Raw genomic sequence first — 22095 nt, forward strand, 5'->3', positions numbered from 1 at the left:
TATGCTATGGCTCAGAAACTGTGCTATGTACTGGAGACACAAGAAAGATAAAAACTGTCTCATTCCTTAAGAAGCTCACAGTCTAATGGGGAAGACAATAACGCACATAGCTATTATATAAAGATATATAGAGGATAAATGAGAGATGATATCAGAGGGAGGTGTAATGGTAATTTAAATGGGAAGATCTTTCCCATGCATTAATAGGCCCATGTGATCTGCTTAAATCACCTGGAAGCCTAAGTCACATGGTGGGAGGAGCTTGCTGAATGGGTGGAACAGGAAGGGTGGAGCAGAACTGAGAGGAAATGAGTGAGAGCATTTAGGGCAGAGGGAGAGAGAGGACACAGGCAAGCAGACAGCTAGGTTCATGTTTGTGGGAAGGTCCCAGTGGGGGAGGGGGAATTCGGAATGGCTTTGTCCCATGCAGTGATAATGTGTATTGACTTCTAGGCTACTATGATGGATTTGGCATTCTGGTGTCTGAATAAATGTTTTTCTTCTGCCTTCTATATGGAGAGTCTGTTATTCTTTGCAATTCCTAATTACTCCAGCATATTCATAGTCACCCTCAGCACTGTGAAAATTGCCTGGGTGATATAGGAGGGTACTAATATTTTCTTCATCTGAGAGGAGGGAAATGTGATATGTTTTTTAATATAAGATTAGCAGGGCACTGAAATATGGTGGATAGGTCACTGGACATGGAGTCAAGAATACCTGGATTTGGAGTTTGGTTCAAGTATTTAATAGGTTTTTGACCCTGGGCTAGTACTCAGTACCCTCATCTATAGAACAAGATGAGTCTATAAATTATTTCTTAGCTGTAAAGTTAAAGTTATTTATTTATGTGTATTTATACATTATATATATACATATATAAGCAGAGATGAAAAATAAATTTGTGTATGTATAATTATACAAACTATCTCTTAGTTGTGAGGATCAAATGAAGCTTATATATACATATATATGTATAATTGTACAAATCATCTCCTAGTTATTGTGAGGATCAGATGAAGATATATGTATGTATGCATGCATTGATTTGCAGACCTTCCAGCCCTATGTAAATATAAGCTATTGAAGAACATTCTAATCAAAGTCAGTGTATGATTATATGATTATATTACCCATTTATTTCTTTAAAAATATCCTATGATCCCCCATATCCAGAATATATTAGTAATGTGAGGTGGGGGATGGAACTGGCTAATGAGGGCCAGCCCTTGAAGCATATGTGGATATTTCCCTACCTAGTTTTAATCCATTTCACCATGTAGAAACTTTGGGGACCCAGATACTGGTTTCCAGTCATAATGAGTCTAGAGTTGGTACTATGTGTTAAAGAAAACCTTGCTAATTGACTGTGGAGGAGAAAGAACTGATGGCTCTGGAGTTCCTGAGCTGAAACTAAGTGAGCATACAAAGGTGCTACCCACCATCTCTCAAGTCTTTTCCTCAGTGACTTTGACTGAAGAAGACTATTTGGAGCTGAGATGAGGGAGAAACAGCTCACTGTATTTCCTCCCCTTGTTGCCACATGGTTATGGTCATGTGTGGCCTCTATTTTGTGTGTGTGTGTGTGTGTGTGTGTGTGTGTGTTTATTCTTTCCTGATCTTAAGTGAAGGAGTATTCTGAGATGTGAGTTTGGGAGAGACTGAGGTCCTATCAGAGATTCCACTGACAACTAGAATTGGTAGGAGACTACAGAAGATGTAGCAGTAGCCACAGCATTAAGAGGTGAACAATTAGTAACTTTGAGAAGCGTATATCCAGGCAGTCATGTTGTGGGCACTGAAAGTTCTAAAGAAAGGGTAAAGTGACAACTGAGGGGCCTAGCCCAGCAGCAGTTAACCCATTGAGGAGCTGCTTTACCAGATCAATGGTAGCTGGCATCTTCCCCTTTAGATCAGAAGGAGAAGAATGAGTACCAGCATCAGCAGCCCACCAGAGGAGCAACTGGGCCTTACAGAGGATGGTAATGTAGTAGGAGAGTGACCTGGTGCTCCCAGAGGTGACCCATTCAGCAGGTCCCTAAGGGGAGCATCATGAAGAATCCATAAAGTGAAAAAAGGATTGCCAGGGCCAGGAGTGAGGGTATACCCCTTGGTCACCTGTGCTTTATCTCAGTAGCATTGCAGTGAGGGTTGTCCACTACATGTATGTAGCGTGGGAGTGACGTATGGTTTAAAGGGAGGCAAAATACTCTCTTCTCCCCACAGCCTTCTCCAAGAGGGACTTTAATTCCTTTCAGGAGGGTAAGCAGGAAGAGGAAGAAAGACATTGGCCACTGTGATCTCCTCAGAGAGAGGACGTACTAGGCTAGAATGATATTTCTTTACTCTCTTAAGTATTATTAGTCTAGGGGATGTGATTTTCAGATTCAGGCTAACTTCTGGTTTCTATTTCATTAATAAGTGTAGGAGAACTCCAAGCTTTTTATCTACCAAATACTAGTTCCACAATTAAGCGCAATAACGCTTAGCCAAGAAATGCATTCAAAGTGGTTGCAAAACAGAAGTCAGAGAAAATATGCATATGAGAATATATACCAGGCAATGTAGAGTGAAGGAGCTCCCCCACTGGGAGTGAGGTAGCTCAGCTCAACCAAGAGAAAGAATTCTAGATTTCACCTAGAGAAGTTCCCTGAGGTCTCTAGTGTGGCAGGCTGGGAACAAGGATATGATGGAGGCTGCCAGCTCCTTTTATGTCAACTTCTTTCCAGAGTCTTTCTCTTCAGCAACCTGAAGTAGTATCAGCACCTTCTACCTTCTTTCTAAAATACAGAATCCAAAAGAGCCCAAAGCATCTGCAAAACCCAGAGACTCAGGGACTCATGGAACACCCAGAGAAGACTGACAAGACTGAAGCTCTCTCCCTTTCTCACCAATTCCATTCCACCCTTCATGTAGTTGCCGGGTATTGATCGCTATCAATAAGGAGAGAGTTCCATAATAATAGACTTTGGAACTGGTGATATACACATGTATGTATATCTATACACACATATGCATGTATGTATGTGCATCCACATGTGTGTATATATGTACAGTACATGTATGTATAGATATGTAAGACATGTGTGTCTTCATGTGGATTAGGTGTATGTTCACATGGTTATGTCTAAATGAGGTTCAATGGGAACAATAAATAGAAATCTCTGGACTATTGCCCACCCTATCTTCAAGAGAGACTTTGATTTCTTCTTGAGGTGGGTTATGGCAGAGGTGAGGTGGGGTGAAAGGAAGCAGGATATTGGGGCCCTGAAATTGGCCACTCTGCTGTCCTTCAGAGAGGGGGTATTGGACTAGAATTATATCTCTTTGTCCTCCTAAATATTATTAGTCTAGAGAAAATATTTTTTTAGGTTCACCCTGCTCCCCTGGTTGCTATCCCTTAGAGAGGAAGGGTTGCAGATTGTATCTGAATGAATTGGCTCTGCTTTCCACCAAATGCTAGTTAAACAAAAAAGATCATAAATAGTCAATAGTGAATAAATTTATTCATCAAACAAAAATCAGAGAAGTTTTACAGACTATACCAGAAAATAAAGAGTGAATGAACTCTACCATTGGGAGTAAGTTGTCTGAGTTCAGCTAAGAATCCTTAATCTTACCCACAGGGCAGTTTTCCAAATCTCTTAGGGAATCTCTTTGGAAATCCAAGACATTTGAGATGTTTGTTGCTTCCCAAGGTCTTTTCTCACTCACCAGGGATATCTCCCTGAAGAAAGCCTGGGACCATTTGTGTTTTTTCTCAAAGACAGAAGCAAGAAGGTCTCTTTGTTCACAAGCTCTCCTGCCTTGTGCCAGCTCCCTCACTCACACAACCATACAGTAACCATCTCTCCTCCCCACCCAGCTCTTTTCATGAATGAGTTACAGTAGTCACACTAGTCCAAGTTAAACAGAGGACCCCAAATGGTTATATTATACAAACTGTGAGGTTTTTAAATTTGTGACAAGGAACAGAAGGGAATTTTTCTATTCACTGAAAAGAAATCCTCACTTAAGCTTCAGTGAGCCACAAGCACTTAAAACCTATGAACCTTCATCTGGTTGTCCTTAGTCCAGTCTCGATGAGGAACTGGCATATGTTCTTGTGCTGGTCACCCTGTAGCTGAATTACTTCACCATATTCTGGATTTTCAACCATAATACCATTGCTGGTAAATTTCTTCTTGAATGTCTTCACTAATTTCTTTTTTATTGTAGTCATTAGAGATCCCCTGTACAGTAGTGAGGATCTTCCTGCCATTTCTTTGTTAAATTCTTATAGGATATAATGCTCAGCCGCAGTAGGAAGCAGGTCATCACCCTTACATGCATCAACAAAGGGGCTGAAAGAATGGAAGTTCTGAATAGCAGACATACATTAATGATTCCTTTTCTTTGGTGGAAACCAGCTGAGGAAGGCGGTGGCAGAAGGCACGTGATGGAGACAGGTCATCTGGAAGCAAGGGGGCTGGAGAAATTATTTCTCTTTGTATCTTTTTTATTCCTTAAAATTTCCTATATCTCCTCAGTTGACTTCTGTTGAATTTTTAAAAATCCATCACATCCTACCTCTCCTTTCCTTGAACCCCTTTTAAATGTTCTCCCCAAATCTGGGGTAAATGTCAGTCTGTGTTTAGCTATCCTTTTGTCCATCACAATCTCCAAGATGGAATGGTCACTTCATTCTAAGGTTCCTTGAGAGTTATCATTTTGTAGGAGCTTAGAATTATCCTGAAATTCTGAAAGACAAAGTGCTGAGCACGATCCATTTATTAGTAAGGCTAGCAATTGCTAATAAATGGGGCCAATGACCTCTCAATGACCAAAGACTCCAAGTGAGAGCTTATAGAGTCTTTTATAGTGGTTAACAAGATTACAGAGCAAAATGTTGACCAGCATAAGTATGTTTTCTTATTATTGGCTAGAAAGTAAAAACTGCTCACATCAGTTTGATATTTGGTTCCCCCCTTCTGAAAGCCCCTTAATCACAAGCAAGATGTGATTTAGGGAATTTGGGCCGCGGCAGCTTAGATTGAATCAGCTTGATCTTTAGGTTAAGCAAGTTTCTCAGGAATATGGGTGAGGGGTGAAGTTATGAGGGTGGAGCTCCAAGTCAAAAGACAAAGGTGGAAGTATAAGGCAAGAACAGGATCATGACCACAGTGACCTGAGTAAACTTACAAGGCAAGAAACAGTGAGGGGGAATGTTATTAAATTTAGCTTGTCTTAACCAAGATAGAATTAAAAATCAATTTTCCAGTTTCACAGAATGCTGAACTGAGTCAGGAAGATGTGGGTTTGAATCCTGGCTCTTGTTCTTAGTAGCTTTGTGACCCTGTGCAGATCACTTAGCCTCTTCAGCCTTGAGTCTTTCATCTGTAAAATGAGTGGTTTATACTTGACAACTGCAAAAACTCCTTCTATTCTAAATCTACAATCTTGTCATTTTTGATCTAGCAACCAGTTCCTCTTTATAGATGAGAGTAAGATCCAGAATAATAGTTTTTCACTGGTCTTTCCAACTTTTCAAGGATGAAAATGTCATTAAGTCAAGAAGTTATTAGCTGCTGAGAGAGAGAGAGAGAGAGAGAGAGAGAGAGAGAGAGAGAGAGAGAGAGAGAGAGAGAGAGAGAAACTCTTGTAGATGTTCAGATAATTGAAGTCTCCCGTCACAAAGTCTGAGTTTTGGAAAGGATTTAGGCAGTCATTTAGTCCAAACTACCTCTGGAGAGAATCCCTGCGATAGCATACCTGCCTATGTCATGTTAGGACGTTAGGATTTGTGATCTATTTCTCAAACTCATCATTTATTCCTTCATTCTTTCCAGGCTGTCTATAGCATTCTCTGATAACAACGTTGCTTCTTTTTCTGTCTTCATTAAGCACCCTCTAAACATTCTCAACCCTGCATCTCCCATCTGGTTTATGGATTTCCACATATGAGTATAGGGATAAGGACAACACCTGTGATTTCAGTGGTACAGGGAACTACTAGGCAAGGAAATTCCTTCCACCAATGTAGGTTTTCACCTGCTCAATAATTGATAATCTTTTTTTTAAAAATTATTTATCTATTTTTAGTTTTCAACTGACACTTCCATAAGATTTTGAGTTCCAAATTTTCTCCCCATCTCTCCCCTCTGCCCACCTCCAGACAGCCTGCTGTATCAGTAAGCACCCCAACATACACAGGGGGGCCTACTATCATAGGTTCTTAAATATGCATTTATAAAAGGAAAGTCAGCTTTTGAGGGGTAAACAATCACTTTAATCAGTTCAACATACAGCAAAATATAAGCAGAGTGATAAAGACCAATAGAAAAAGCTCTTACTACCTGAATCAAAGCAATCTTGCCATACAATTTATACACATTCCTGGATCGAGACAGCCTTGACATCTGAGTAGTCAGGGGTCTGAACATATGGCAACTTAGAGACTCAAGCAGATAATCACAAGATCCTACTCCTAAACGAACCCCCAAAGTAAAATACTAACCTCCCAGTATATATAACAAAGACTTCGGTTCTGATTGGCTCAGAGTCAGCAGGTACGAAACCCACATGACTCAGCACAGCTGTGAATCATCAGGGCTCAAAGGGGACTGAACCCTCAAGTGCTCCCAATCTAGCCTCAGCCTGGAAAACAACTCCAAACAAACAAATCCTACCCCACTTGCGGCCAACCTGCATTCTGATTACCACTTCTCCCAATCTGCCCTCCCTCCTATCACACCCCTCCCTTCTCTTATCACCATCCCCTCCGTTTTCCTGTAGGGCAAGATAGATTTCTATACCCCATTGTCTGTATATCTTCTTTCCCAGTTGCATGTAAAAACAATTTTTCACATTGGTTTTTAAAGGTTTGAGTTCCAACTACTCTCCCATCCTCCCTCCCCACCCATCCCCACCCATCCCCACTGAGAAGGCAAGCAATTCAATATATGTTATACATGTGTAGTTATTCAAAAGACTTCCAGAAATTCTAGTTATGTTGTGAAAGACTATATTTCCCTCCATCCTATCCTGCCCCCATTTATTCTCTCCTTTGATCCTATCCCTCCTCAAAAGTGTTTACTTTTAATTACCCCTCCTCTCATTTGCCCTCCCTTCTATCATCCCACCCCTCCTCACCCCCTCACCACCCCCATCTCCTTCCCCCTACTTTCCTGTAGTGTAAGATAGATTTTCATACCAAACTGAGTGTGTGTTCCCTCCTTAAGCCAAATGCGATGAGAGTAAGGTTCACTCTCCCTCTCACCTCCCCTTTTCCCCCTCCATTGAAAAAACTTTTTCCTGCTCACAATCTAACTTGAGTCTGGAAACTACCTAGATCAATTATAATGCAGGTGATTTGGGAAGACATAGAAGAGACAGCATTTGGGACTTGAAATATGTGGGGAATTTCAAAAGATAGAGGTGGGCAGCGGTAGGGAAGAAAGGACATTTTAGGTGCTAAAAACAGCATGAACAGAGAGTATGTGGAAGGAAGTCCAGAAGGCATAAATAAGATGGAAAGTAGTATGGTTTGCTTTAGCCCAATATGTGGTTAGGAATAGTATGGCACAATGCTGGAAAAAGTAGATTTATGTCAGGTTCAGGTTGTAGAGGTTCAAATTCCAGAAAAAAGAATTTTAATATTATTCAGTGAGCAATAGGGAGCCTTTGAGGGATATTGAGCCAAGAAGTGATGTAACTATGTACAAGTCTCTCTGTCTGTCTCTCTCTCCATGTCTGGAACTTGTCCTGAAGAGAATCCTGTGAAAAGGAAAAGATTGGAAATGGGGAGATTGGTTTAGGGCAGCTAGGTGGTGCAGTGGATACAGTACTGGCTCTGGAGTCAGAAGGACCTGAGTTCAAATGCGACCTCAAATAATTAATAGCTGTGTGACCCTGGGCAAGTCATTTAATCCTGATTATTTAAAAAAAAAAAAGAGGTTGGTTTAGGATTTCTTAACTCCTCTATGATGAGTTCCTTTGACAAAAAAACGTTTTGCCACACGTTGATTAGTTAGATTCTATCTCTATTTCCATCATTTCTATATTATTAGCATAGTTATAGAGTTGAGCTTGGAGTCAAGAAGACTTGGGTTCAGATTTGGCCTCTGGCACTTATTGGCTACATGACCCTGGTCAAGTCACTTAACTTCTTACTTTATCAATGTGTTAATATAATCTAAAGGTAAGGTGTGTGTGCTGTCCATGTAAAATGTCCATGTCTAGTGGGTTGACTAAGTGTAGCTCATGGGAGGTACTGATGTCTTTGAAATCTGGCTCATTTTTCTACAAAAGAGACTGACATTCCATTCCTAAAGGGAGCAGAAGGGGCCATGAGGATGGCCACTCTGTTCTCCAGTCTCTAAGAGAGGGGTACTGGACTGGAATCATATCTATCAGTCCACCAAATGCTGGTGGTCTACGAGTGAATAGGTTCAGAACAAAGTTGTTTTCTTGGCCACTAACTTTTAAGGGGTGGGGGATTACTCCAAGCTTACTCTCTCAGGCTTGACTACTTTCCATCAAATATTGGTTACAGCAAAGACTATCACGAATAGTGAATAGTGAATACATTTACCTAAGCAAACAGCAAGTTGGAACAGAAGAAGTAATATGTTAGAATATACAAGAATATACATAAGTGAATGAACTCTTTATATAGGAATGAGATACAATTTCACCTCAACTAGGAGAGAGGCCTCAATCTTACCCAAGGAGAAATTCCTTGAAGTTTCTAGAGAGACAAGGTGGAAATCAGGAACCTGTCAAGACAGCTTCCCTTACCTATCTGCAGCTTCCAAAGTCTCTCTTTCTACTTGTCTGGAATTGATCCCGAAGAGACCAACTGGTGTCCTCTCTTGAAAAAGAAAAAAAAAATGCCTCTCCCCTCTAGAGTTCTCACAACAACTCTGCACCTTTGTGAAGACGAAGAGCCTGTTTCTGTTTTCTCTCTGGAGAAAATCTGGAGCCATCTCTAAGCAGCAGCATGAAAATAACCAAGTTTATCTGGAAAACTGGATTAGATTCAGATAAAGACTATCTAGACTATCCATAGAGAAAGTCTAAATAGAGTTTTTCTATAAAGCTAGAGAGAGCCAATAGTATAGACAAGTCTCCTTAGAAACAACAAAGGTGTATGTGAAAATTATGAAAGGTATTGAGGGGAAAAAAGTCAGAAAAACTTTGTTGGCAGGTAGAGATAGAAACAGATTAATTTGGGAAAGTTTCCTAGGAAAGATGGGTCTTGAACTGTGATTTAAAAGAGATGAAAGATGACATGTGTCAGGAAGGAGGCATATTGTCCTAACTGAATAGGATATCTTGAGTATTAATAGTTAGAGTAATTTTTATTTAGGTAGGTATGAGGTCACTTTCACTGGAACATGTAGTGTATGGGGGTATACTGGGGCACACAGTGAACTACAAGCAAAAATCAGAACAGAAAATTTCCTAAAGTACTTTATTCGGCAGACTGGTTGGTTAATCCAGGCAATTTCTTTCCTTCATTGATAATGAGAAAAGTGTACAGGTTAAACCTCCTGCTTAGACAAATGCCCATTACTCTGTGGGTTACCCATTCGTGACTTTGCCCAATTGTTATAATTAGTTTCTACCTACTGTGAAAATGATGAGACAATAAATGTGAAAATGTTTGAGCTCTCCCAGGACAAGGAACATGTGATACCTGAGCTAGTGCCTAGTCTGCAGTGTCCGGCTTCCTGTGGCACTCCATGCAATCACATTAAAAAAACCAAAATGACATCAAGATTTTTAAGTCAAAGAGATCAGACCTGAAATATTGTGAAATATAGTCAGGATTCATTACTACCGCTTCATTTTTTGTACCCATTGTTTACAGTCTTTGACAAGGTTTTTGATACTTTGTGGCAAACATCTAATCATATCAAGAACCAGTCTTCTCTGTCACCGAGCTTTTTGCTTGGGGACTTCAGATGATTTCTGTGACTCTTCAGGAAGATCCTAACTTCAGCATTTTTAGTGATTAGTTTTTTATTGAATGAAACCAGGTCAGTCCACTCTGGAAAACTTTTCCAGTGATAAAAAAATTAAATCCATTTTTCTGTAGCCTTTAAAACATAACTATTGATTTCTTGGTGACTGACCCTCCACAGCATAGCCTACACTGTAAGTGTGGTTTCTTTAACTAGTATCTAGAATTATTGTTTGGTTGCCTAGGCTACCATTTCTAAATTCCTAAATTTCACAGATTTTAATGATAAGAGAAAAAAGTATCAAATTATGTCATTTTTTTCTCTTGCCAGTGAAAAATTAATTTATCTACTAACCCCATCAGAGTGCCCTATGACATAACAAAACAATGAATCCTACTAGATATAATAAGCTCCTTGAAGGCAGGGATTATTTCCTTCTTGCATTTGTATCTCCAGTACCCAGCACAATGTACAGCATGTAGTAGGCAATTAATAAATGGTTTGCTCAATTGAATTCCACTTGATTTGTATCTCCCAGAAATGAATTCAAACTTTTAACCACCAGTATTCCCACCTCTCACCCACAATGACCTTATGAATTCTGACATTTGGTCCTCCAAACACTTCACATTCCTGGTCCTAAATTTTGTGTAATGTTCAAAGGGCGAACAGCCTGTATTTACTATTGAAAATTCTTCTGCTGGAATTTCATCAACTGAACAGCAAGTGGCTGTTCCTTGCCAGACGATCTGTGCTTTGGAATCTTGTGAAAAACAGGAGCAGTTCCTGAAATAAGTAGTTTCTATTTTTATTAAAATTGAAGTAAAAATGTGGGGCACAACGTGGGTGCAGGGAACTGTAAGCATTGATTGTACATGTTGCAGATGGAAAGCATAGTCACCCAATTTATTATGAACAGTTAAAAACAAGCCTTGACCATAACATTCCGTTCCATTTATTCAGGCCCTTGGTCAATATATTTCTAAAGGTCCAAGCTACTGGATTTCATAGTTTTGCAAGTAATCTCTTCATCTTTCAATAAGCCCTTAGCACACATGGTCAGTTGTGAAGCAACATTTTACAAATAGGAGTACAGCCTCCAGCCAATGCCTTCTTGTAGCATAGAACTGACCCTGGGATTTTGACAGCTGAGTCAGCCTAGATGGAAACTGGAAAGGCTTCAAGTTTGGGCCTCCTGACAGACTGTATGTCTGTTATATGAGGATCAGCCTAGCCAAGGCTGGAAGGGCTCATCACCAGACTGACCTCAGGGCGATGAATGTTTTAGCCATAATGAATCTCCAAGACCTACTTAGATGTAAAGAAGTTACTTTTGCACTTAAGGAAGAACTGCTCACACTAATGAAATGTCAGGATGTCAAAGTGTTGATTTTATTGCTTTAGTGGACAATAATTATTCTTACAAATTATTCCTTCATTCTTTGGTAAATGAGGTAGAACTGTTTATGTCTCTCTGTCTCTCTGTGTACAAACATGCATATATATGCACATATATACAAAATACATATGTGTATATATATAGACATCATACATGTGTATTATGTATGTGTGTACACACACAGAAGTATTTACTAGTGAGTGTGTATGTGAATGTATGTATTTCCCTTTAAGTCTTTGTCTTCTTTCACGACATGATTAATACAGTAATATGTTTTACTTGATGGAACATGTATAACCTATATTAAATGGTTTACTGTTTCAGGGAGGGAGAAAGAAAATTTGGAACCTAAAAATCTTTTCAAATGAATGTTAAAAATTGTCTTTACATGTAACTGGGGAAAAATAAAATATTATTTAAAAAACAAACAAATAAATAAATACTCCCAGACAGTTTGCACTGACAAAATTCAAATGTAATTTATAAAATCTCATTGCTCTAAATCAGATTCCTTTTCACATATCCTTCCTCTCTTCTCAATCTAACCACTAGTAGTACACACACACACACACACACACACACACACACACACACACACACACACACAATCCAGTAGACACAAATTCAAATCATGCAGTAAAAGTCAGTGTGAGAACATGACCTATGATTCTGTAGTTAATGTAATGCACCTCTAATATAAACAGCAAAAGAAGCTCTAACTGGAAAAATTTACATGTGACCCTGGACATTATATCTTCTTTGTTCTGTTTTTAAGTAATATCTAACCAGACCTAAGGATGATGTGGAGATCCACTGTTCAGTCGTCCTGCCACCAAGAACTGGTCTGTTGAGCAAACTTCTCTAATTAACCCAATAAGCCCCAATAAACCCTATTTACTTCCACGCCAAGGGGGACTGCCCTTCTTTCTCTGATATCTCAATGCCCTTCCCTTATGGTGGCACTGTTCCTTTAACACAAATGACTATCCAGATTTTAATTGTAACTTGCCTTCCACCCAAGAAGGATGGGGGAATGGTCTCTATAGTGCTGCATTCTGCTTATGAAAGGAGAAGGGATTCCTGAATTGCAGAGAGAATACAGAACTTGCTGAAAATTAGGAATTTACCATTAGGGAGCTTCTTTAGAGATACAAATGGAGAGAAATACCTTGGAATGGCAGACGTAGATAGATAGCTATCTCTATCATATCTCTGGAGTTACTTGAAATTCTAGAAATTAGTAGAATGAACTTCTTCTGGGTGAGATTATTCTCTCTCTTTTGATTTGAGCTAAATTCTTATCTTGCTTCCAGTTGAAGAGCTTAATTACTTTTTGTGCATCTTTTGATACATTCTAATCTGTATGACTTCTCTGATTTCTGTTTGCTGTTCGCTAGATAAATGGGTTTATTTGCTATTCCTTATTTTTGATGGCCCTTTGTATAACTAGCATTTTTTGAGAAAGAGCTAAATTGATAAGCATATACTACCTTTCTACTTGAAAGAGACCAAAGATAGTGAATCTTTTGTCATGAATTTTATAGTCTTAGAGCCCTGAGGGGCATAGTCGCAGAGCTCTGTGGATCTGACTCATCAGGGTAAGTCAGAGTTGGGATTAACATCTCAGAACCTGTGTTACAGAATACATTTTCAAGTATTCTGAGAAATACATGCTGAGAAAATTCTTAATACAATTCTACGTATGAAGATAGCAGATTTAAAAATGGCTATTGTCTACCTCAGAAAGGGGTAGGAAAGAGTCAGGATGATTTTCCCCCAATTTTTCTCTGCTTTTTTGGTGAGTGGGTGAAGTAAGGGAGTAAATAGAATAAATAAGAATTGAGTGGATCTCAGGAATCCCAGAAAAGCACAGGAGGAAGCCTCTAAGATTGTCTCACCAACACCTTGTTTCTATATCTTGGATGGAACCTGGCTGGTTCTGGTAAGCCTAGGAGAACAGTGATATAGACAGATCTCAACTAAAGTCATAATGGCAGCGTTAGTATATAGGACCCAAATGGGAGGCTGGCTTTAGCCTCCTCCATTCTCTACCATCTACTATCATTGTTTCTTGTCCTCTCTTTCTTGCTAGCTTGACTTGACTTCTGCCACTTTTACCCTTTTCCTAGTCTGAGTATTTTGCCCTAGGGTAAGGTTTGAAAAATCACTTGGAACTCAAGGAATGCTGGAAAGGCTGATATCAGATTGTTACTAAACCTTTCTAATAACTGTATTAAAAGGTACTGAGGCATCATGCATAGAATACAGAGAAACATTTTGCAACAGATGTCCAGGGTGAATCTTTTGGTACTATACTGGGAAAACTGACATAATATCTTACTACCTGTTTGTCTTGTCATTGATTGGATCAGCCTTCTGGTCTACCTCTTCTTTGTCCTTGAGCTGCTGTCTTGCCTCCATCTTCTGAATTTGGTATGATTGATTTCAGGTTACTCCTTTCTTTCTACATGTGTGCTCATGTGTAGGCCCTCTATGACCCTGGACTAGTCATTTAAGTCTTAAAGATACAGGCAGTTTTTGATCTCTGGAACTCTAATTAGAGTTACATAAAAAGTGCTAAATTTCATTGGTAAAGTTCCATTGGGAAATTCTTTAGCAGATGAAATTAGAGACCAAGTCAAAACAAAAACAAAAACAAAAAACAACCAAGAACAGAACAAAGTTTTAAGAAATAAGCACTTTGGACTAATTTAATAGTTTTCTTAATAATTGGAAATTATATATTAATTTGTCCTTGATCTCATCCCTAGAACTGTCTAGAAGTCTCCTTCTATTTCACCCTAATTCCTTATCATTAAGATACCTCCTGAGCTTGGAAAATACATCAAAGACTTCGGGTCAAATTGTTTTCAAAAGCCCTTCTAACTTCTCATAGCTGCAGAGCCTTTCCCCATTTGAGCCATGAGTGTGTGTTTAACTGCTTTGGATATTTCATCTAATTAAAGACATGACTTTTATTTGTCTTTTCTAGCTTCCTTATTTGGTAGGAGATTCTGCTTTTCCCTTTGATTTCCTTGTGACCTCTCTCCCTATGTGGTCAGAGGAGAGTAAGAAAGATTATAGACAGATTTATGTGACTATATTATTTCTAACAAGGAGTAATTTTCCATTTTATTTAAAAATGATATTTTATCCATTCAACAGGTTTCTTTAGCTACCAGCTGCTCTGTTAGGTATTACTTGAAGTTTAAATACAATAAAATTCTCTTAGTTCTAGTTTCATATGCCATCACCCCATCTTTCTTCTTGACATAGGGCTTAATCCACTTAGCTTTGGAACATTCATTCTGGATAGTTAGGGAACCTGTTGATGAGTAAATGAGCATAAACTCACTTGCCTGCAATATCTAACCATCCCCAGGCCAGACCACACAGACCATGCTTCACATCCCATTCAGTTATTCATCCCAGCCATCTTCCATCTTTTTGTTCTCTCCCCCTCTCCAACTCTTGTTCTGGAAACCATAAACAAATCAACACTACCATTGCTTCTGGAAAAGCCATGTACATTTCCGTATGGTTCCTTTCACCATTCCCATAGCTTCTCAGACCAAAATCCTTTCCTGGTCATCACTCCCCTATATGTGTTGCCTTTCCCTATTAGAATATAAGCTCCTTAAGGACAAGAAACACTTAGTGGATACTTTTTATTCTTCCAGTAGTCCCTGAGTTCTACTTAGAAGTGACTAGATCCTTCTCTACAGATTTAACTTTTGTGTATATGTTCATCCTTTGTTGCCGAAGAAGACCATGCCATCAGAGAAATAGTGACATAACTTGCACTTGACTTTGTTTTGAGTGAGGGAGGGCTGTGCAGGTCACCAGCCTCACTTCTCCTCCAGAGCCATCTGAATCCAATGACCAGATATTCATCAGGTGAGTGGAGATGACACAGGATGAGGCAACTGGGGTTAAGTGACTTGCTCAAGGTCACACAGCTAGTGAGTGTCAAGTGTCTGAGGTGAGATTTGAACTCAGGTCCTCCTGACTCCTGCACTGGTGCTCTATCCACTGCACCACCTAGCTGCCCCGATTTAACTTTTAAACAACATTTAAATAGACTATAACAACAAAAAATTAAACAGGAGGCTCTAAGTGATTTTGTTATAGTTTATATGAAAAAAATTCATTCATTTTTAGGAAGACATGCTATTTTTGACACATGGGCCTAAGCATATGCAGTATGCAGTATGAGTGAAAAGAAAAAAGATATGATATAAAAGTTTCCATCTCAAGTGCTCAGGGTATGGTTCTGGCCTAGAAGCAATTCCTATAAGTCATTTCAACTCTGCATTTCAAATGAGTCCCTTTATCTTCCTATCTCTTACATCTTTTTTAAGAAAACAATGGAAGATAATAAAACACCCTATCCTGCAGGAACTAGATGCTTAGGGCCTTGACTTCTTCACCCTGTTGCATTCTGGGTCTGGTCTATCTATCTAACATTCCAGAGGCATCGATAAAGCAAAAGATGGGAAATAAAAGAACTTAACACCAAACAAAGGGGCAGCTAGGTGGCCAAGTGGGTAAAGCATGGGGTCTGGAGTCAGAAAAAATTGAATTCAAATCTGGCCTCAGACACTTAATAGCTTCTGGAGAAGGAAATGGAAAACTACTTCAGTATACCTCCCAAGAAAACCCCAAAAAGGGTCACAAAGATTTAGACACAACTGAACAACAACAACCCCACAGAAAGGGCAGACTTACAGAGAAAAGGTCTGGAATCTCAACACAAAGCCATGCCTGTAATTGTTTAGCTTAAACGTTAAAGGCATTTATTGATTAAAGTTACTTGAATCAGAATCTACTACAAAGCCAACTTCTAAAACAGATCCCAACAAATCCTCAATGCAATATATCTCTTGGGAATTTTAACATAAGAATCTTCATCAGATAATGTTGCAAAGATCCAAAATTTTTCTTCCTTTGAATTGTAAAAAAAGGTTCTAGAAGTTCTCAAATAATTACTATGATACGCATCTGGATTTCTTCTAGAATATATCTTTAAACAAATCTTTTGACTGTAACACTAATTTTAAATCACAGCACAAGGAAAGGAGTCCTTGGAATTTTTATTTCTTCCTGAAGTCTTGCCAAGTATTTAAGTATTACTTTCACTTGCAGGAAATTGAAAAGAGTGATGATAGTGGGAAGTCAATATTCACCCAATATAAATGTAAATTTTAGTCAGATATATTAGCAGAATATTGAGCATAGTCAAGTGACTGTAAAAATGTTGAATCCTTTATTCATGCTCTGTATGGCTGTGCCAAATCAGAAGGATTGCATATCCTTTCAGTCGGGGTTGCTGTTAGTTTGTGAGGATGCCTACTAGTTGGAGTCCTTTCCATGAATCAGAGGCAATGGATCTGAATTAGTAAGCTAAAATCCAGTTCTCTGTAGCAATTCCTTAATAGACATACCCAGAGCATTTTGGGTATAGCTTTGATGCAATAGGCATCAAAATTTTGATGAAAGCTCCAGTTATAAGGTAGGGAAAATTTACTTTGTGAGTTGGTAATGATGTTAACTTGACAGTTTTGATGAAAAGTCTGGAAACATTATAGATTAGCACAAAATGGAGTTAGTTTTAAAAAATTACTAACTGAAGGATTGAGAAGAACCAAACCTTATTATTGTAGAAAACTCTTTAAGCTCTGTTTAGATATCATTTTAGGTAGTTATATTCTTTTGCAAATGCCATTCAGGTGTTCTCAACCTGGTGTCTGTGAACTTGTTTGTTTTTTAAGTATTTTGATGAATGTATTTTAACATAATTAGTTGCCTTTATATGAACAAGTACATGTTATTTTATGCATTTAAAAACATTGTTATGAGAAGGGGCATATAGGCTTCACCAGGATGTCCAGTGGGACCCATGACATAGTAAAGAGCAGGAAGTCCTGATCCAGTCATTTTAACTAAAGCAATCTATGCATTCCCTAAAATTTGAAGAACCTCGATATATACAGAGCCCTAAAATTAACATTTTTTTTCTCATGGTTTACACTGATTTATATATGCACCAGGGCCCCTTGATCAAATATCTCCTTGAAGTTCATGTCATGAAACCCTGTCTTTGGTATGCCACATCATTGTTGTTTTTTTTAGTCTACTGTGATTTCATTGGTGTGAAGGACTTCCTCTATCAATACAGATTAAGGAAGGGAAAGGAAGTTATAAGCTACAATGGATTACACACTTGGGCACTAAATTCAGGACTGATATGGTAAGCTCCCAGGAGTGGGGACCACTGAGTTGCCTAAGGAGAAGTGAACCTGCTCAGATTAGAAATAGCACATCAAAGCTTCCATGTTGATCAGTAAGGGACTGTGTCTTTTTTTCTTCATCATCATCATCATCATCATCTTCTTCTTGTAGAAGAAAGGAAAAAAAGGAAAATGAAGTAAGCAGTTAGAGACCATCTGTCAATATATGATGAAGTGAATTTGCATGGAATTCATATGGAATTTTGGTAAAGGTTTAAAGAGCAAATTAAAAAGAAATTCTATTCATTTCCCAAACTTTTGCTCAGTGACCATAAGACTTGGTCAGTAGAGCACAAGTTCTTATAGCTTACCTTTAGATAGAGCTTTAAGGTTTACAAAATGCTTTATGTATATTATCTCATTTGATAGTTCCTGTCTAGTTGAAAATGTTTCAAAATCAGGTCAAAGGGATAGAATGAGATTGATCCTAAAGGAAAGATTTGTGTCACTTTTCATTATTTGGCTACTTTTTTTATTTGGCAACATCTGACACCAACAGCAGAGTGAAATCATGCTTGTAATTCTAGAACCAAGTTAATAGAACACTTGAAATACTAGAAGATTTTATTCTTGGGGTATGATTGAATTTGATTTTAGTTCACCCCAGTCCAGGTAAAAGAAGCACTGAACTGTTTGACCACTGCTCTCCAAGACCCCTAGTTCTCTGGGTACCATGAAGAGTGATGTTCCTTCCTTCCTTCCTTCCTTCCTTCCTTCCTTCCTTCCTTCCTTCCTTCCTTCCTTCCTTCCTTCCTTCCTGCCTTCCTGCCTTCCTGCCTTCCTGCCTTCCTGCCTTCCTGCCTTCCTGCCTTCCTGCCTTCCTTCCCTTTTTTTCTTTTCCTCCTTCCTTTTAAAGTTTTTTTGGGGCATTGTATCTTTTGTTTTTATATTAGTTGTTTCAAATGTTTGATTTTCATAGGCAAGAATTTATCTTAGTCTTGCACATTAATACATTTTAGGTGCTTAATAAACACTTGTTGGATTGGAATTAGATTTAGAAAAGTCCTTGAATCACCTATATTTATATTGTGTAAATTTAAGTGTATACAAATGCACACACATGTAGATACATGGGCACTCATACACACACACCCTTTTCAATATACATTTGAAAAGCATCTAGCAATATCTGCCACACAAAACAAACTATGAATTTAGAATTAATGATGCAAGGTGAATGCAATATCCCAAGAGTACTATTTATACTGTGATGCTGCATGCCACTTCCTCTAACTATCAGCTAATTGATCTTGATGCTTTGGAGCTCCATCATTTATTTCAACATTAAATTATAGGGTTGAAAAAAACTAAACTATTATGCACCAAGCTCTCCTCCAGCTTCCCATTACTCACCTACCACTGCTGTGGAAATTCATCTGAGGACATGGAATGAGATCACTGGGGCAAGTCCCTTTTCAAGGCTAATTATTTCAGTGGAATTTGTATTGTGCTGCTATTTTTAACTTACTGGCATTAGCTTTCTTCTTCCTAAGGCTATTTATGGTCACCTATCTTCCTTGACTGTCAAAAAGTCAAATTGCAATTTCATTATTCTTTCTCTTCTGAGAAAATTTTAAGCCTCATCCCCATTACTTTCTATTTTCTTATTTTCCTAAAGGAAAAGAGTTGGATATAATTAAGATGAAATTGAAGTGTCAGATCAGGTTAGATTTTTTTTTTTTAACTAACCTGAATACTGAGGAATACTTTCTGAGAGAAGGTAGGGGGTAGGACTGGGGTAGATAGAGAGGAAGAATGTCAAATAAGACTACCCTACTCTATTAAATCAGCCAAGTGGATCAGTGGATAGAGTGCTGGACCTGGAGTCAGGAGGACTTGAATTCAAATCTGGACTCAGACACTCACTAGCTGTGTGACTTTGGGTAAGCCACTTAATATATGTTTGCCTTAATTCACTGGAGAAATGGCAAACTACTCCAGTATCTTTGCGAAGAAAACCCCTTATGAGGTCACAAAGAATTGGACACAATTGAACAACAACTCTATTAAATGTAAGTGGGTAAAGGGAGTACATCATTTCAGAAAGTTGGCTAGCCTACTAACAATTATAATAACATTTCAATAATTAACAAATTCAATTTAACTTAAAGAATTATTAAGCATTTACTATGTGCAAGATACTATACTAAGCTTGAGTATGGATATAAAGAGAAAAACCAAACAATCTCTGTCCTCAAGGAGCTTATATTCAGTTGGGGGTGAGTGGTTTACTGTAGAGATTCAGCTCATGCTGACTAAGTCAATTGAAAGGACACCAACCATCTAAAGGAATAGTTCCAGCATAACAGGAAAGTACTGAGATACTGAAGAAAAAAAGATAGTCTGTGGCAGCATAGAAGTAAATAGATTTATTAGGATTTATTGGGTTACTTGGGAGAATTTATTCATAAGGTCCAGTCCTTGGTGGCAGGGGGACAATGGGAGATCTTCACATCACCCTTAGGCCAGGTGAGATATCATATAGAAACAGAGCAAAGAAGGCCAGGGATGGTACAGGGTCATGTGCAAGTTTTCCCGTGGGATAGTTAGAGCTTCTTTTGCTGTTTATATTCATTCAAGGTAGCTTATATTTACTGTGGAATCATAGGTCACATTCTTATACTTTGGCTCCTACAACACAGTAACTCAATACTGAAATGGTTTTCTATTCTCATTGATTTGGAATTCCACTGAAAGAGGCAGATCTTTACCCATCCATTCCTTCTTATCTTGTGTAACTGCTTCATGTTCTCCCCAAAGTTTGCCACAAGGGTCCACCCAACGTGCTAGAGGTCTTCTATACTTTACTCCCAAAATTGTAAGAGTACAATGAAGTCCTCTAGCCTTCCACCTGTTATGTCATGGTCTTCTTACCTTACTTTTCCATCTTCTCTTCCTGTCACACAATTTCTTTACTTGTATTGTATTCTTCTTTGGAGTTCCTAGTTGGTTATTCATTACAGCCTGTTCACACCCACAGTGTACCTTTCTGTTGTCTTCTGTGTAAGGTACCCTCAAACTGTGGGAATAAAAAAAATGTAATGTTTATATAAGAAAGTACAAAGTAATTTAATGAGTTCAGGTTATTTCATTAATAGCTGGGGGAGGGTGTGTGGAAAGGAGAGGAGAAATCAGAAAAAGCATAGTGTTGATTATTGAAGGTACTTTGAAAGAAACTAGGGATTTTAAGAGCCAGAAGTGAGGAGGGAGTATGTTCCAGACATGGGAGGCCATTTGAAGGAATATTGAGTATGGAGAACAGTTAGTAGGTTAGTTTGATTGAAATGATACTTAAGTACACATTGATTAATTGAAATTTAAAAGTAATTTGCTGAAGCACTAGTTGAAAACTCAAAGAGTAGAATTTTAATGATTCCATTTACAAAGTATATATTCAACCTATACTATCTTTTGTGTTAAATTTGCCTTTCATTTTCATAAATTTTTTAAAAGCTACATACATCTGTATTTAATCATCCCTTAAGAGTAATGACAGTTGATGAAAGTGTAAAGGGAATTATGATTTTCATATTAATCGATATGATATGTGTAATGAATATACTAATAATTTAGATTTTTCAAAATTATCTTTTCTGGCTTGGGAGTCAGACTTATAATGCATCTTGACATGATGAATCAGACCCTTGACAAGGCTCTAACAGTCATTGCATTCTAGTACCTGTGTACTTTAAACAAAGTGAATCAAAGATTGTTGAACCTGTTCTAGTCACAGAATTCTGGCCCTGTGACCCACTGAGTAAAAATCCCCAAGGACCTGAAACAATGCTATTCCTTCAGAACTTCAGGACAGTGGTAGCTTAGTGATTTTAGGATATGTGGGATTGTCTTGGAAAACCACTCAAACCCCCTCCCCCCCCAATGATTGTATGCAATCCACCTTTCTCCCTCCTTTCCCATTGTGATTCATGTGTATAATCTCTGCCTTCACTACAGCAAAGTAGAATTTGGATAGGTAGAATTCCTGATTTCAAATCTGTTCCTTATACTGAAACTAATTAATTACACCTCTATCTGATTACCGGTATTTTGTGTCTGTCTGGCTAGCTGTTCATCATTCCCAGGTTAGAGACTGCCTCAGTGAAATCCTGTTAACAAAGGCCACAGATTATAAAAGCAGGAGATAACAACATAGAACCTGGAGGAAGTTAGTTATAAGTGATCTTTTCTAGCAGTCTGTATTCCCCTTTGTATATGCCTTCTGATACATAAGGAATACTTATATCATATAGTTGCTTTTTGCCTGTGTCCTCTCTCCCCTCCATTTTTCTTGTCTTTGTACTCTGTCCAGTTCTTCACCCACAGATTTATCTCAACAAAGACCTATTTCACCACTAAAAAGAAGAAATTTTTTTATATAGAAGCCTTCATGTTATAAAATGCAATGTTATCATGTCATAATACATCTTATACATTGCATAATATATTGTCATGTTGTATT

General features: G+C 38.3%; 1 pseudogene; it reads right to left on the reverse strand.

The window, feature by feature from the left end:
• Positions 1-4037: 4037 nt before the first annotated feature.
• Positions 4038-4375, reverse strand: LOC140498277 (eukaryotic translation initiation factor 1 pseudogene; annotated as a pseudogene).
• Between the last annotated feature and the right edge of the window lie 17720 nt (positions 4376-22095).

This window comes from Notamacropus eugenii, chromosome 4 (genome assembly GCF_028372415.1).
Source record: "Notamacropus eugenii isolate mMacEug1 chromosome 4, mMacEug1.pri_v2, whole genome shotgun sequence".
NCBI lineage: Eukaryota > Metazoa > Chordata > Mammalia > Diprotodontia > Macropodidae > Notamacropus > Notamacropus eugenii.